This window comes from Oncorhynchus clarkii, chromosome 9 (genome assembly GCF_045791955.1).
Source record: "Oncorhynchus clarkii lewisi isolate Uvic-CL-2024 chromosome 9, UVic_Ocla_1.0, whole genome shotgun sequence".
In the NCBI taxonomy this organism is placed as follows: Eukaryota; Metazoa; Chordata; class Actinopteri; order Salmoniformes; family Salmonidae; genus Oncorhynchus; species Oncorhynchus clarkii.
Genome location: NC_092155.1, coordinates 17,201,854 through 17,217,462, shown reverse-complemented (window position 1 = coordinate 17,217,462; position 15,609 = coordinate 17,201,854). Strand labels below are relative to the sequence as shown.

The following is a 15,609-nucleotide window of genomic DNA, read 5'->3' as shown; positions in this document are numbered from 1 at the left end:
TTATATACTGTACTAAACATATTAGTTATATACTGTACTAAACATATTAGTTATATACCCTACTAAACATATTAGTTATATACCCTACTAAACATATTAGTACTAAACATATTAGTTATATACTGTACTAAACATATTAGTTATATACTGTACTAAACATATTAGTTATATACTGTACTAAACATATTAGTTATATACCCTACTAAACATATTAGTTATATACCCTACTAAACATATTAGTTATATACCCTACTAAACATATTAGTTATATACTGTACTAAACATATTAGTTATATACCGTACTAAACATATTAGTTATATACCCTACTAAACATATTAGTTATATACCCTACTAAACATATTAGTTATATACCCTACTAAACATATTAGTTATATACTGTACTAAACATATTAGTTATATACTGTACTAAACATATTAGTTATATACTGTACTAAACATATTAGTTATATACCCTACTAAACATATTAGTTATATACTGTACTAAACATATTAGTTATATACCCTACTAAACATATTAGTTATATACCCTACTAAACATATTAGTTATATACCCTACTAAACATATTAGTGATATACCGTACTAAACATATTAGTTATATACCCTACTAAACATATTAGTTATATACCCTACTAAACATATTAGTTATATACCCTACTAAACATATTAGTTATATACCCTACTAAACATATTAGTTATATACCCTACTAAACATATTAGTTATATACCCTACTAAACATATTAGTTATATACCCTACTAAACATATTAGTTATATACCCTACTAAACATATTAGTTATATACTGTACTAAACATATTAGTTATATACCCTACTAAACATATTAGTTATATACCCTACTAAACATATTAGTTATATACTGTACTAAACATATTAGTTATATACATATTAGTACTAAACATATTAGTTATATACCCTACTAAACATATTAGTTATATACTGTATAAACATATTAGTTATATACTACTAAACATATTAGTTATATACCCTACTAAACATATTAGTTATATACCCTACTAAACATATTAGTTATATACTGTACTAAACATATTTAGTTATATTAGTTATATACCCTACTAAACATATTAGTTATATACCCTACTAAACATATTAGTTATATACCCTACTAAACATATTAGTTATATACCCTACTAAACATATTAGTTATATACCCTACTAAACATATTAGTTATATACTGTACTAAACATATTAGTTATATACCCTACTAAACATATTAGTTATATACTGTACTAAACATATTAGTTATATACCCTACTAAACATATTAGTTATATACCCTACTAAACATATTAGTTATATACTGTACTAAACATATTTAGTTATATACTGTACTAAACATATTAGTTATATACCCTACTAAACATATTAGTTATATACCCTACTAAACATATTAGTTATATACCCTACTAAACATATTAGTTATATACCCTACTAAACATATTAGTTATATACCCTACTAAACATATTAGTTATATACCCTACTAAACATATTAGTTATATACCCTACTAAACATATTAGTTATATACTGTACTAAACATATTAGTTATATACCCTACTAAACATATTAGTTATATACCCTACTAAACATATTAGTTATATACTGTACTAAACATATTAGTTATATACTGTACTAAACATATTAGTTATATACCCTACTAAACATATTAGTTATATACCCTACTAAACATATTAGTTATATACCCTACTAAACATATTAGTTATATACCCTACTAAACATATTAGTTATATACCCTACTAAACATATTAGTTATATACCCTACTAAACATATTAGTTATATACTGTACTAAACATATTAGTTATATACCCTACTAAACATATTAGTATATACCCTACTAAACATATTAGTTATATACCCTACTAAACATATTAGTTATATACCCTACTAAACATATTAGTTATATACCCTACTAAACATATTAGTTATATACCCTACTAAACATATTAGTTATATACCCTACTAAACATATTAGTTATATACCCTACTAAACATATTAGTTATATACCCTACTAAACATATTAGTTATATACCGTACTAAACATATTAGTTATATACCCTACTAAACATATTAGTTATATACCCTACTAAACATATTAGTTATATACCCTACTAAACATATTAGTTATATACCGTACTAAACATATTAGTTATATACCCTACTAAACATATTAGTTATATACTGTACTAAACATATTAGTTATATACCCTACTAAACATATTAGTTATATACTGTACTAAACATATTAGTTATATACCCTACTAAACATATTAGTTATATACCCTACTAAACATATTAGTTATATACTGTACTAAACATATTAGTTATATACCCTACTAAACATATTAGTTATATACTGTACTAAACATATTAGTTATATACCCTACTAAACATATTAGTTATATACCCTACTAAACATATTAGTTATATACTGTACTAAACATTTTAGTTATATACTGTACTAAACATATTAGTTATATACCCTACTAAACATATTAGTTATATACCCTACTAAACATATTAGTTATATACTGTACTAAACATATTAGTTATATACCCTACTAAACATATTAGTTATATACTACCCTACTAAACATATTAGTTATATACCCTACTAAACATATTAGTTATATACTGTACTAAACATATTAGTTATATACATATTAGTTATATACTGTACTAAACATATTAGTTATATACCCTACTAAACATATTAGTTATATACCCTACTAAACATATTAGTTATATACCCTACTAAACATATTAGTTATATACTGTACTAAACATATTAGTTATATACCCTACTAAACATATTAGTTATATACCCTACTAAACATATTAGATATATACCCTACTAAACATATTAGTTATATACCCTACTAAACATATTAGTTATATACCCTACTAAACATATTAGTTATATACCCTACTAAACATATTAGTTATATACTGTACTAAACATATTAGTTATATACCCTACTAAACATATTAGTTATATACCCTACTAAACATATTAGTTATATACTGTACTAAACATGTTAGTTATATACTGTACTAAACATATTAGTTATATACCCTACTAAACATATTAGTTATATACCCTACTAAACATATTAGTTATATACTGTACTAAACATATTAGTTATATACTGTACTAAACATATTAGTTATATACCCTACTAAACATATTAGTTGTATACCCTACTAAACATATTAGTTATATACCCTACTAAACATATTAGTTATATACCCTACTAAACATATTAGTTATATACCCTACTAAACATATTAGTTATATACTGTACTAAACATATTAGTTATATACCCTACTAAACATATTAGTTATATACTGTACTAAACATATTAGTTATATACCCTACTAAACATATTAGTTATATACTGTACTAAACATATTAGTTATATACTGTACTAAACATATTAGTTATATACCCTACTAAACATATTAGTTATATACCCTACTAAACATATTAGTGATATACCGTACTAAACATATTAGTTATATACCCTACTAAACATATTAGTTATATACCCTACTAAACATATTAGTTATATACCCTACTAAACATATTAGTTATATACCCTACTAAACATATTAGTTATATACCCTACTAAACATATTAGTTATATACCCTACTAAACATATTAGTTATATACCCTACTAAACATATTAGTTATATACTGTACTAAACATGTTAGTTATATACTGTACTAAACATATTAGTTATATACCCTACTAAACATATTAGTTATATACTGTACTAAACATATTAGTTATATACCGTACTAAACATATTAGTTATATACCCTACTAAACATATTAGATATATACCCTACTAAACATATTAGTTATATACCCTACTAAACATATTAGTTATATACCGTACTAAACATATTAGTTATATACCCTACTAAACATATTAGTTATATACTGTACTAAACATATTAGTTATATACCCTACTAAACATATTAGTTATATACCGTACTAAACATATTAGTTATATACCCTACTAAACATATTAGTTATATACTGTACTAAACATATTAGTTATATACCCTACTAAACATATTAGTTATATACTGTACTAAACATATTAGTTATATACCCTACTAAACATATTAGTTATATACCCTACTAAACATATTAGTTATATACTGTACTAAACATATTAGTTATATACTGTACTAAACATATTAGTTATATACCCTACTAAACATATTAGTTATATACCCTACTAAACATATTAGTTATATACCCTACTAAACATATTAGTTATATACCCTACTAAACATATTAGTTATATACCCTACTAAACATATTAGTTATATACTGTACTAAACATATTAGTTATATACCCTACTAAACATATTAGTTATATACTGTACTAAACATATTAGTTATATACCCTACTAAACATATTAGTTATATACCCTACTAAACATATTAGTTATATACTGTACTAAACATTTTAGTTATATACTGTACTAAACATATTAGTTATATACCCTACTAAACATATTAGTTATATACCCTACTAAACATATTAGTTATATACTGTACTAAACATATTAGTTATATACCCTACTAAACATATTAGGTATATACCCTACTAAACATATTAGTTATATACCCTACTAAACATATTAGTTATATACTGTACTAAACATATTAGTTATATACTGTACTAAACATATTAGTTATATACCCTACTAAACATATTAGATATATACCCTACTAAACATATTAGATATATACCCTACTAAACATATTAGTTATATACTGTACTAAACATATTAGTTATATACCGTACTAAACATATTAGTTATATACCCTACTAAACATATTAGATATATACCCTACTAAACATATTAGTTATATACCCTACTAAACATATTAGTTATATACTGTACTAAACATATTAGTTATATACCCTACTAAACATATTAGTTATATACCCTACTAAACATATTAGTTATATACTGTACTAAACATGTTAGTTATATACTGTACTAAACATATTAGTTATATACCCTACTAAACATATTAGTTATATACCCTACTAAACATATTAGTTATATACTGTACTAAACATATTAGTTATATACTGTACTAAACATATTAGTTATATACCCTACTAAACATATTAGTTGTATACCCTACTAAACATATTAGTTATATACCCTACTAAACATATTAGTTATATACCCTACTAAACATATTAGTTATATACCCTACTAAACATATTAGTTATATACTGTACTAAACATATTAGTTATATACCCTACTAAACATATTAGTTATATACTGTACTAAACATATTAGTTATATACCCTACTAAACATATTAGTTATATACTGTACTAAACATATTAGTTATATACTGTACTAAACATATTAGTTATATACCCTACTAAACATATTAGTTATATACCCTACTAAACATATTAGTGATATACCGTACTAAACATATTAGTTATATACCCTACTAAACATATTAGTTATATACCCTACTAAACATATTAGTTATATACCCTACTAAACATATTAGTTATATACCCTACTAAACATATTAGTTATATACCCTACTAAACATATTAGTTATATACCCTACTAAACATATTAGTTATATACCCTACTAAACATATTAGTTATATACTGTACTAAACATGTTAGTTATATACTGTACTAAACATATTAGTTATATACCCTACTAAACATATTAGTTATATACTGTACTAAACATATTAGTTATATACCGTACTAAACATATTAGTTATATACCCTACTAAACATATTAGATATATACCCTACTAAACATATTAGTTATATACCCTACTAAACATATTAGTTATATACCGTACTAAACATATTAGTTATATACCCTACTAAACATATTAGTTATATACTGTACTAAACATATTAGTTATATACCCTACTAAACATATTAGTTATATACCGTACTAAACATATTAGTTATATACCCTACTAAACATATTAGTTATATACTGTACTAAACATATTAGTTATATACCCTACTAAACATATTAGTTATATACCCTACTAAACATATTAGTTATATACTGTACTAAACATGTTAGTTATATACTGTACTAAACATATTAGTTATATACCCTACTAAACATATTAGTTATATACCCTACTAAACATATTAGTTATATACTGTACTAAACATATTAGTTATATACTGTACTAAACATATTAGTTATATACCCTACTAAACATATTAGTTGTATACCCTACTAAACATATTAGTTATATACCCTACTAAACATATTAGTTATATACCCTACTAAACATATTAGTTATATACTGTACTAAACATATTAGTTATATACTGTACTAAACATATTAGTTATATACTGTACTAAACATATTAGTTATATACTGTACTAAACATATTAGTTATATACCCTACTAAACATATTAGTTATATACTGTACTAAACATATTAGTTATATACTGTACTAAACATATTAGTTATATACTGTACTAAACATATTAGTTATATACTGTACTAAACATATTAGATATATACCCTACTAAACATATTAGTTATATACCCTACTAAACATATTAGTTATATACTGTACTAAACATTTTAGTTATATACTGTACTAAACATATTAGTTATATACCGTACTAAACATATCAGTTATATACCCTACTAAACATATTAGTTATATACCCTACTAAACATATTAGTTATATACCCTACTAAACATATTAGTTATATACTGTACTAAACATATTAGTTATATACCCTACTAAACATATTAGTTATATACTGTACTAAACATATTAGTTATATACTGTACTAAACATATTAGTTATATACCCTACTAAACATATTAGTTATATACCCTACTAAACATATTAGTTATATACTGTACTAAACATGTTAGTTATATACTGTACTAAACATATTAGTTATATACCCTACTAAACATATTAGTTATATACCCTACTAAACATATTAGTTATATACTGTACTAAACATATTAGTTATATACTGTACTAAACATATTAGTTATATACCCTACTAAACATATTAGTTGTATACCCTACTAAACATATTAGTTATATACCCTACTAAACATATTAGTTATATACCCTACTAAACATATTAGTTATATACTGTACTAAACATATTAGTTATATACTGTACTAAACATATTAGTTATATACTGTACTAAACATATTAGTTATATACTGTACTAAACATATTAGTTATATACCCTACTAAACATATTAGTTATATACTGTACTAAACATATTAGTTATATACTGTACTAAACATATTAGTTATATACTGTACTAAACATATTAGTTATATACTGTACTAAACATATTAGATATATACCCTACTAAACATATTAGTTATATACCCTACTAAACATATTAGTTATATACTGTACTAAACATTTTAGTTATATACTGTACTAAACATATTAGTTATATACCGTACTAAACATATCAGTTATATACCCTACTAAACATATTAGTTATATACCCTACTAAACATATTAGTTATATACCCTACTAAACATATTAGTTATATACTGTACTAAACATATTAGTTATATACCCTACTAAACATATTAGTTATATACTGTACTAAACATATTAGTTATATACTGTACTAAACATATTAGTTATATACCCTACTAAACATATTAGTTATATACCCTACTAAACATATTAGTGATATACCGTACTAAACATATTAGTTATATACCCTACTAAACATATTAGTTATATACCCTACTAAACATATTAGTTATATACCCTACTAAACATATTAGTTATATACCCTACTAAACATATTAGTTATATACCCTACTAAACATATTAGTTATATACCCTACTAAACATATTAGTTATATACCCTACTAAACATATTAGTTATATACTGTACTAAACATATTAGTTATATACCCTACTAAACATATTAGGTATATACCCTACTAAACATATTAGTTATATACCCTACTAAACATATTAGTTATATACTGTACTAAACATATTAGTTATATACTGTACTAAACATATTAGTTATATACCCTACTAAACATATTAGATATATACCCTACTAAACATATTAGATATATACCCTACTAAACATATTAGTTATATACTGTACTAAACATATTAGTTATATACCGTACTAAACATATTAGTTATATACCCTACTAAACATATTAGATATATACCCTACTAAACATATTAGTTATATACCCTACTAAACATATTAGTTATATACCGTACTAAACATATTAGTTATATACCCTACTAAACATATTAGTTATATACTGTACTAAACATATTAGTTATATACCCTACTAAACATATTAGTTATATACCCTACTAAACATATTAGTTATATACTGTACTAAACATGTTAGTTATATACTGTACTAAACATATTAGTTATATACCCTACTAAACATATTAGTTATATACCCTACTAAACATATTAGTTATATACTGTACTAAACATATTAGTTATATACTGTACTAAACATATTAGTTATATACCCTACTAAACATATTAGTTGTATACCCTACTAAACATATTAGTTATATACCCTACTAAACATATTAGTTATATACCCTACTAAACATATTAGTTATATACCCTACTAAACATATTAGTTATATACTGTACTAAACATATTAGTTATATACCCTACTAAACATATTAGTTATATACTGTACTAAACATATTAGTTATATACCCTACTAAACATATTAGTTATATACTGTACTAAACATATTAGTTATATACTGTACTAAACATATTAGTTATATACCCTACTAAACATATTAGTTATATACCCTACTAAACATATTAGTGATATACCGTACTAAACATATTAGTTATATACCCTACTAAACATATTAGTTATATACCCTACTAAACATATTAGTTATATACCCTACTAAACATATTAGTTATATACCCTACTAAACATATTAGTTATATACCCTACTAAACATATTAGTTATATACCCTACTAAACATATTAGTTATATACCCTACTAAACATATTAGTTATATACTGTACTAAACATGTTAGTTATATACTGTACTAAACATATTAGTTATATACCCTACTAAACATATTAGTTATATACTGTACTAAACATATTAGTTATATACCGTACTAAACATATTAGTTATATACCCTACTAAACATATTAGATATATACCCTACTAAACATATTAGTTATATACCCTACTAAACATATTAGTTATATACCGTACTAAACATATTAGTTATATACCCTACTAAACATATTAGTTATATACTGTACTAAACATATTAGTTATATACCCTACTAAACATATTAGTTATATACCCTACTAAACATATTAGTTATATACTGTACTAAACATGTTAGTTATATACTGTACTAAACATATTAGTTATATACCCTACTAAACATATTAGTTATATACCCTACTAAACATATTAGTTATATACTGTACTAAACATATTAGTTATATACTGTACTAAACATATTAGTTATATACCCTACTAAACATATTAGTTGTATACCCTACTAAACATATTAGTTATATACCCTACTAAACATATTAGTTATATACCCTACTAAACATATTAGTTATATACTGTACTAAACATATTAGTTATATACTGTACTAAACATATTAGTTATATACTGTACTAAACATATTAGTTATATACTGTACTAAACATATTAGTTATATACCCTACTAAACATATTAGTTATATACTGTACTAAACATATTAGTTATATACTGTACTAAACATATTAGTTATATACTGTACTAAACATATTAGTTATATACTGTACTAAACATATTAGATATATACCCTACTAAACATATTAGTTATATACCCTACTAAACATATTAGTTATATACTGTACTAAACATTTTAGTTATATACTGTACTAAACATATTAGTTATATACCGTACTAAACATATCAGTTATATACCCTACTAAACATATTAGTTATATACCCTACTAAACATATTAGTTATATACCCTACTAAACATATTAGTTATATACTGTACTAAACATATTAGTTATATACTGTACTAAACATATTAGTTATATACTGTACTAAACATATTAGTTATATACCCTACTAAACATATTAGTTATATACTGTACTAAACATATTAGTTATATACTGTACTAAACATATTAGTTATATACCCTACTAAACATATTAGTTATATACCCTACTAAACATATTAGTGATATACCGTACTAAACATATTAGTTATATACCCTACTAAACATATTAGTTATATACCCTACTAAACATATTAGTTATATACCCTACTAAACATATTAGTTATATACCCTACTAAACATATTAGTTATATACCCTACTAAACATATTAGTTATATACCCTACTAAACATATTAGTTATATACCCTACTAAACATATTAGTTATATACTGTACTAAACATGTTAGTTATATACTGTACTAAACATATTAGTTATATACCCTACTAAACATATTAGTTATATACCCTACTAAACATATTAGTTATATACTGTACTAAACATATTAGTTATATACTGTACTAAACATATTAGTTATATACCCTACTAAACATATTAGTTGTATAACCTACTAAACATATTAGTTATATACCCTACTAAACATATTAGTTATATACCCTACTAAACATATTAGTTATATACTGTACTAAACATATTAGTTATATACCCTACTAAACATATTAGTTATATACCCTACTAAACATATTAGTTATATACTGTACTAAACATATTAGTTATATACCCTACTAAACATATTAGTTATATACTGTACTAAACATATTAGTTATATACCCTACTAAACATATTAGATATATACCCTACTAAACATATTAGATATATACCCTACTAAACATATTAGTTATATACTGTACTAAACATATTAGTTATATACCGTACTAAACATATTAGTTATATACCCTACTAAACATATTAGTTATATACTGTACTAAACATATTAGTTATATACCCTACTAAACATATTAGTTATATACCCTACTAAACATATTAGTTATATACTGTACTAAACATATTAGTTATATACCCTACTAAACATATTAGTTATATACCCTACTAAACATATTAGTTATATACTGTACTAAACATATTAGTTATATACCCTACTAAACATATTAGTTATATACCCTACTAAACATATTAGTTATATACCCTACTAAACATATTAGTTATATACCCTACTAAACATATTAGTTATATACTGTACTAAACATATTAGTTATATACCCTACTAAACATATTAGTTATATACTGTACTAAACATATTAGTTTTATACTGTACTAAACATATCAGTTATATACCCTACTAAACATATTAGATATATACTGTACTAAACATATTAGTTATATACCCTACTAAACATATTAGTTATATACCGTACTAAACATATTAGTTATATACCCTACTAAACATATTAGTTATATACCCTACTAAACATATTAGTTATATACCGTACTAAACATATTAGTTATATACCCTACTAAACATATTAGTTATATACCCTACTAAACATATTAGTTATATACTGTACTAAACATATTAGTTATATACCCTACTAAACATATTAGTTATATATACATATTAGTTATATTCAATTATTTTCATCTCTTACCTCGAGGTTCTCGCTGGCCGCCCCTTCTTTTCCTTTCTGGACAGGTGAGGGCACCGCTGGAGCAGTCAAGATCTGGGGACTGGACACACACAACCAGTTCATATTACACTGTTAGAACACAGTAACGATAAACAATTCTATATATTAAAAATGATCTAAATGCAGAAGGTCAACAAATTCTGAACTGGAATGTTTACCTGACCTTTTTTGAAAGAACAGACACATTTCTGTTTCATGTTTTAAAATATTTCCTGTTTTCGTGCCTAAAGGTCTACTCTACAAAGCCAGTCGTCCACCCTTACAGACCCCCCTCTCACCTGTCCAGGTCCCCCAGGTTGGAGCTCTCTCCCAAGCCTTGGCTGTCCCTCTTGCTGCCTGGCTCCAGCCCTCCCTGGATGTCAGTGAAGTTCTCGTATTTCAGAGCTGGAGAAGGTACATCAGCAGATCCTGGAGCACAGGGGGAGAGACGTTGGTGTTAGTGTTTGTACATACTGCATATTTATGGCTCTGCTGTGTCACTCTACAAACACACACACACCCCACCCCACCTCCAAACACCTCAACACACTCCCCCAACTCCACCTACCTCGTCGTCGGCCTGCTGCAGCCTGGTCACAGCGTAGCGTCGTACGGTGGGGTTGGTGAACTGGGAGGAGAGCAGCTCCAGGGAGTCCTCTACGTCCATGGGCCTCCATTTCCCCAGCAGCTCAAGGGCCTGCTTAGCCTCCCGGGGCAGTGTCCAGTTCACACACTTCAGGAACTTAGTCAGCGCCTGTAGGGGGACAGGAGAGAGGAGAGAGATGAGGGGAGGAGCGCTTCGCTAATTAGCTTCTTAGACCAGTGCTTTAACAGAGATGGAACGTCCTTGAGTGTTGTGGTGAAAATAGGGCTCTGGGTTTTTCCTGACCACGTGACTTGACTAGGAAAAACTCTGGGCCCTAGTTTTACTGGGACCATGCTTAAACTAGGATTGTTTCCTGACCACGTGACTTGACTAGGAACAACTCTGGGCCCTAGTTTTACTGGGACCATACTTAAACTAGGATTGTTTCCTGACCACGTGACTTGACTAGGAACAACTCTGGGCCCTAGTTTTACTGGGACCATGGTTAAACTAGGATTGTTTCCTGACCACGTGACTTGACTAGGAACAACTCTGGGCCCTAGTTTTACTGGGACCATGCTTAAACTAGGATTGTTTCCTGACCACGTGACTTGACTAGGAACAACTCTGGGCCCTAGTTTTACTGGGACCATGCTTAAACTAGTCAGGGAAACTCAGGGCCCTAGATGCTGTCCAACTTTGTTTCCATTTTTGTAGGGAAATATATAGAAATATATTCTGCTGTAAACACACAAACACTGTCCATGTGTCCGCACACTTTACACTCAAAGAAATGGCCCATGGGACAGTAAATGGTGCTGAAGCATAGCAGGATATACACCTTCTCCTGAGTGGTGAGGTAGTAACGGAACTTCCACACCAGGTCCTGGTCCTCAGAGCTCAGCTGCTTCGTTGGGGGGTAATTCACTATGACCTGTAGACAGACAAACAGAGACAGACACACACGGTTGAGTATACTGCTAACATCAGACACATTCACATCGCGAACACACACGCGCGCGCGGTTGTTGTTGAGTGACGGTACTGACGTTGAGCTGGTCTAGTGTGGCAGCGTTAGGCTTTAGGTCGTGGTCTGACGGTCCGCACCTTAGGCTACGGGCTAGCTTATGGTGCTTGCTCTCCACAAGGTTCTCCTATAGCAGGAAAATAATCAATACAATGCATTCAACTCAATACATGATCAATATGTCGACAACTGAACGTCTCCCTTTGGGTGTGTGTGTTTCTCACCATGCACATCTGAGGGTCGGGGACTTTGACGATGTCAGCGCTGGTGAGCACAGGTGAAGTGTCATCTCCATCCTGGAAGGGGAGGAGTTTAAGTCCATCAGCAACCACGTCACCATGGCCATCAACCAATCAATAATCCCTTTTAGAACTACCACAGTATTTTAATGCCACAAAAACGTAATACCAACCGTGTGTGTGTGTGTGTCTGTGTCTGTGTGTATACAGTACCTACCTTCTCATAATAGACAATACTGTACTCTGGCTTTTCACCAGTTTTGACACGAGGAAACTCCACCATTAGGTACATGAAGTTGGAACTGCGTTTCTCCCTCTGTGGGAACACAAACATACGACTGACTTTTGATAGGGGAAGATAACACAACGGTGTAGAGAAAGGAGAGATGAACATCTTTAGATATTCACACGCAAAAGCATTTGTGATGGATGGGGTCTGACCCAACTGATTGTAAGTGTATGACGCAATATATGATTTATAGTGACTGAAAGAACTGACCCCAGATCCTCTAACTCACCTCATTGATCATCTCTATTTCTCTGAAGGTGAGGCGGTCCAACCAGTCTACCTTCACCATGTGACCCTGCCGGTGAGCCTTGGTCAGCTAGAAGGAGAGAATGAAGAGAGGTAGAGGGAGAGGAACGGAGGAAAAGAAAGACGGAGCAGTGGAGGAAAGATGTAGTGAGGTTAGGAATAGAGGATGCAACAGAGGTGTAGCAGAGATGAGCAGAGAGCTAGCTCGGGCCAATCAGAGCGCAGTTTGGGTGCCAGCGGCCAATCCAGCGCAACGGAAGTATGGAACAGAAACTCAGCAGCCAATCCGCTCAGCGTCAGTGTGTGTCCGAGGCACACAAGAACACCATCCACCAGGGCTGTTAGAACTCACCCGGAACTTGGTACAGTTTATTTTCACTATTTACAATCAGTCTACACACTCGTGGGTCGACAGTGCCTTCCAAAAGTATTAACACCCCTTGACTTGTTGTTGTGTTACAGCCTAAAATTAAAATGGATTCAATTGAGAATGTCACCGGTCTACACACTACACCCTATAATGTCAAAGTGGATTTTTTTAAACAAATGTAAAGTATGCAGTCAATAAGTTAACACTTTTGTTATGGCAAGCCTACATAAGTTCAGGAGTAAAAATGTGCTTAACAAGTCACACACAATAAGTTGTATGGACTCACTCTGTGTTCAATAATAGTATTTAACATGATTTCTGTACCCAACACACAAATCTGTAAGGTCCCTCAGTCGAGCAGCGAATTTCAAACACAAATTCGACCACAAAGACCACGGAAATGGACCTATGCCTCACAAAGTAGGGCACCTATTCGTAGATGGGTAAAGTAAAAATAAAAAAGCAGACAATAAATGAGCATGGTGAAGTTATTAATTACATTTTGGATGGTGTATCCCTACAAAAATACAGGCGTCCTTCCTCAGTTGCCGGAGAGGAAGGAAACCGCTCACGGAATTTCACCATGAGGCCAATGGTGACAGAGTTTAATGGCTGTTATAGGAGAAAACTGTGGATCAACAACATTGTAGTTACTCCACAATACTAATCTAAACGACAGAGTGAAAAGAAGGAAGCCTGTACAGAATGAAAATATTCCTGTTTGCAATAACGCACTAAAATAAAACTGAAAAAAAGGCAAAGAAATGTACCTTAAGCCTTGAACACAAAGCGTTATGTTCAGGGAAAATCCAACACAACCCATATTTTCAAGCATGGTGGTGGCTGATCCATGTTATGGGTATGCTTGTCATCGTCAAGGTCTAGGGAGATTTTTTAGGTTAAATAGAAATGGAATATAGCTAAACACAGGCAAAATCCTAGAGGAAAAGCTGGTTCAGTCTGCTTCCAATAGACATTGGGAGACAAATTCACCTTTCAGCAGGACAATAGCCTAAAACA

The 15,609-nt window shown here is 28.4% G+C and overlaps 1 pseudogene; it reads right to left on the bottom strand.

Moving 5' to 3' along the window:
* LOC139417477 (phosphatidylinositol 3-kinase catalytic subunit type 3-like) overlaps nucleotides 1-15,609 on the bottom strand; it is a 30,904-nt pseudogene that overhangs the window by 11,699 nt on the left and 3,596 nt on the right.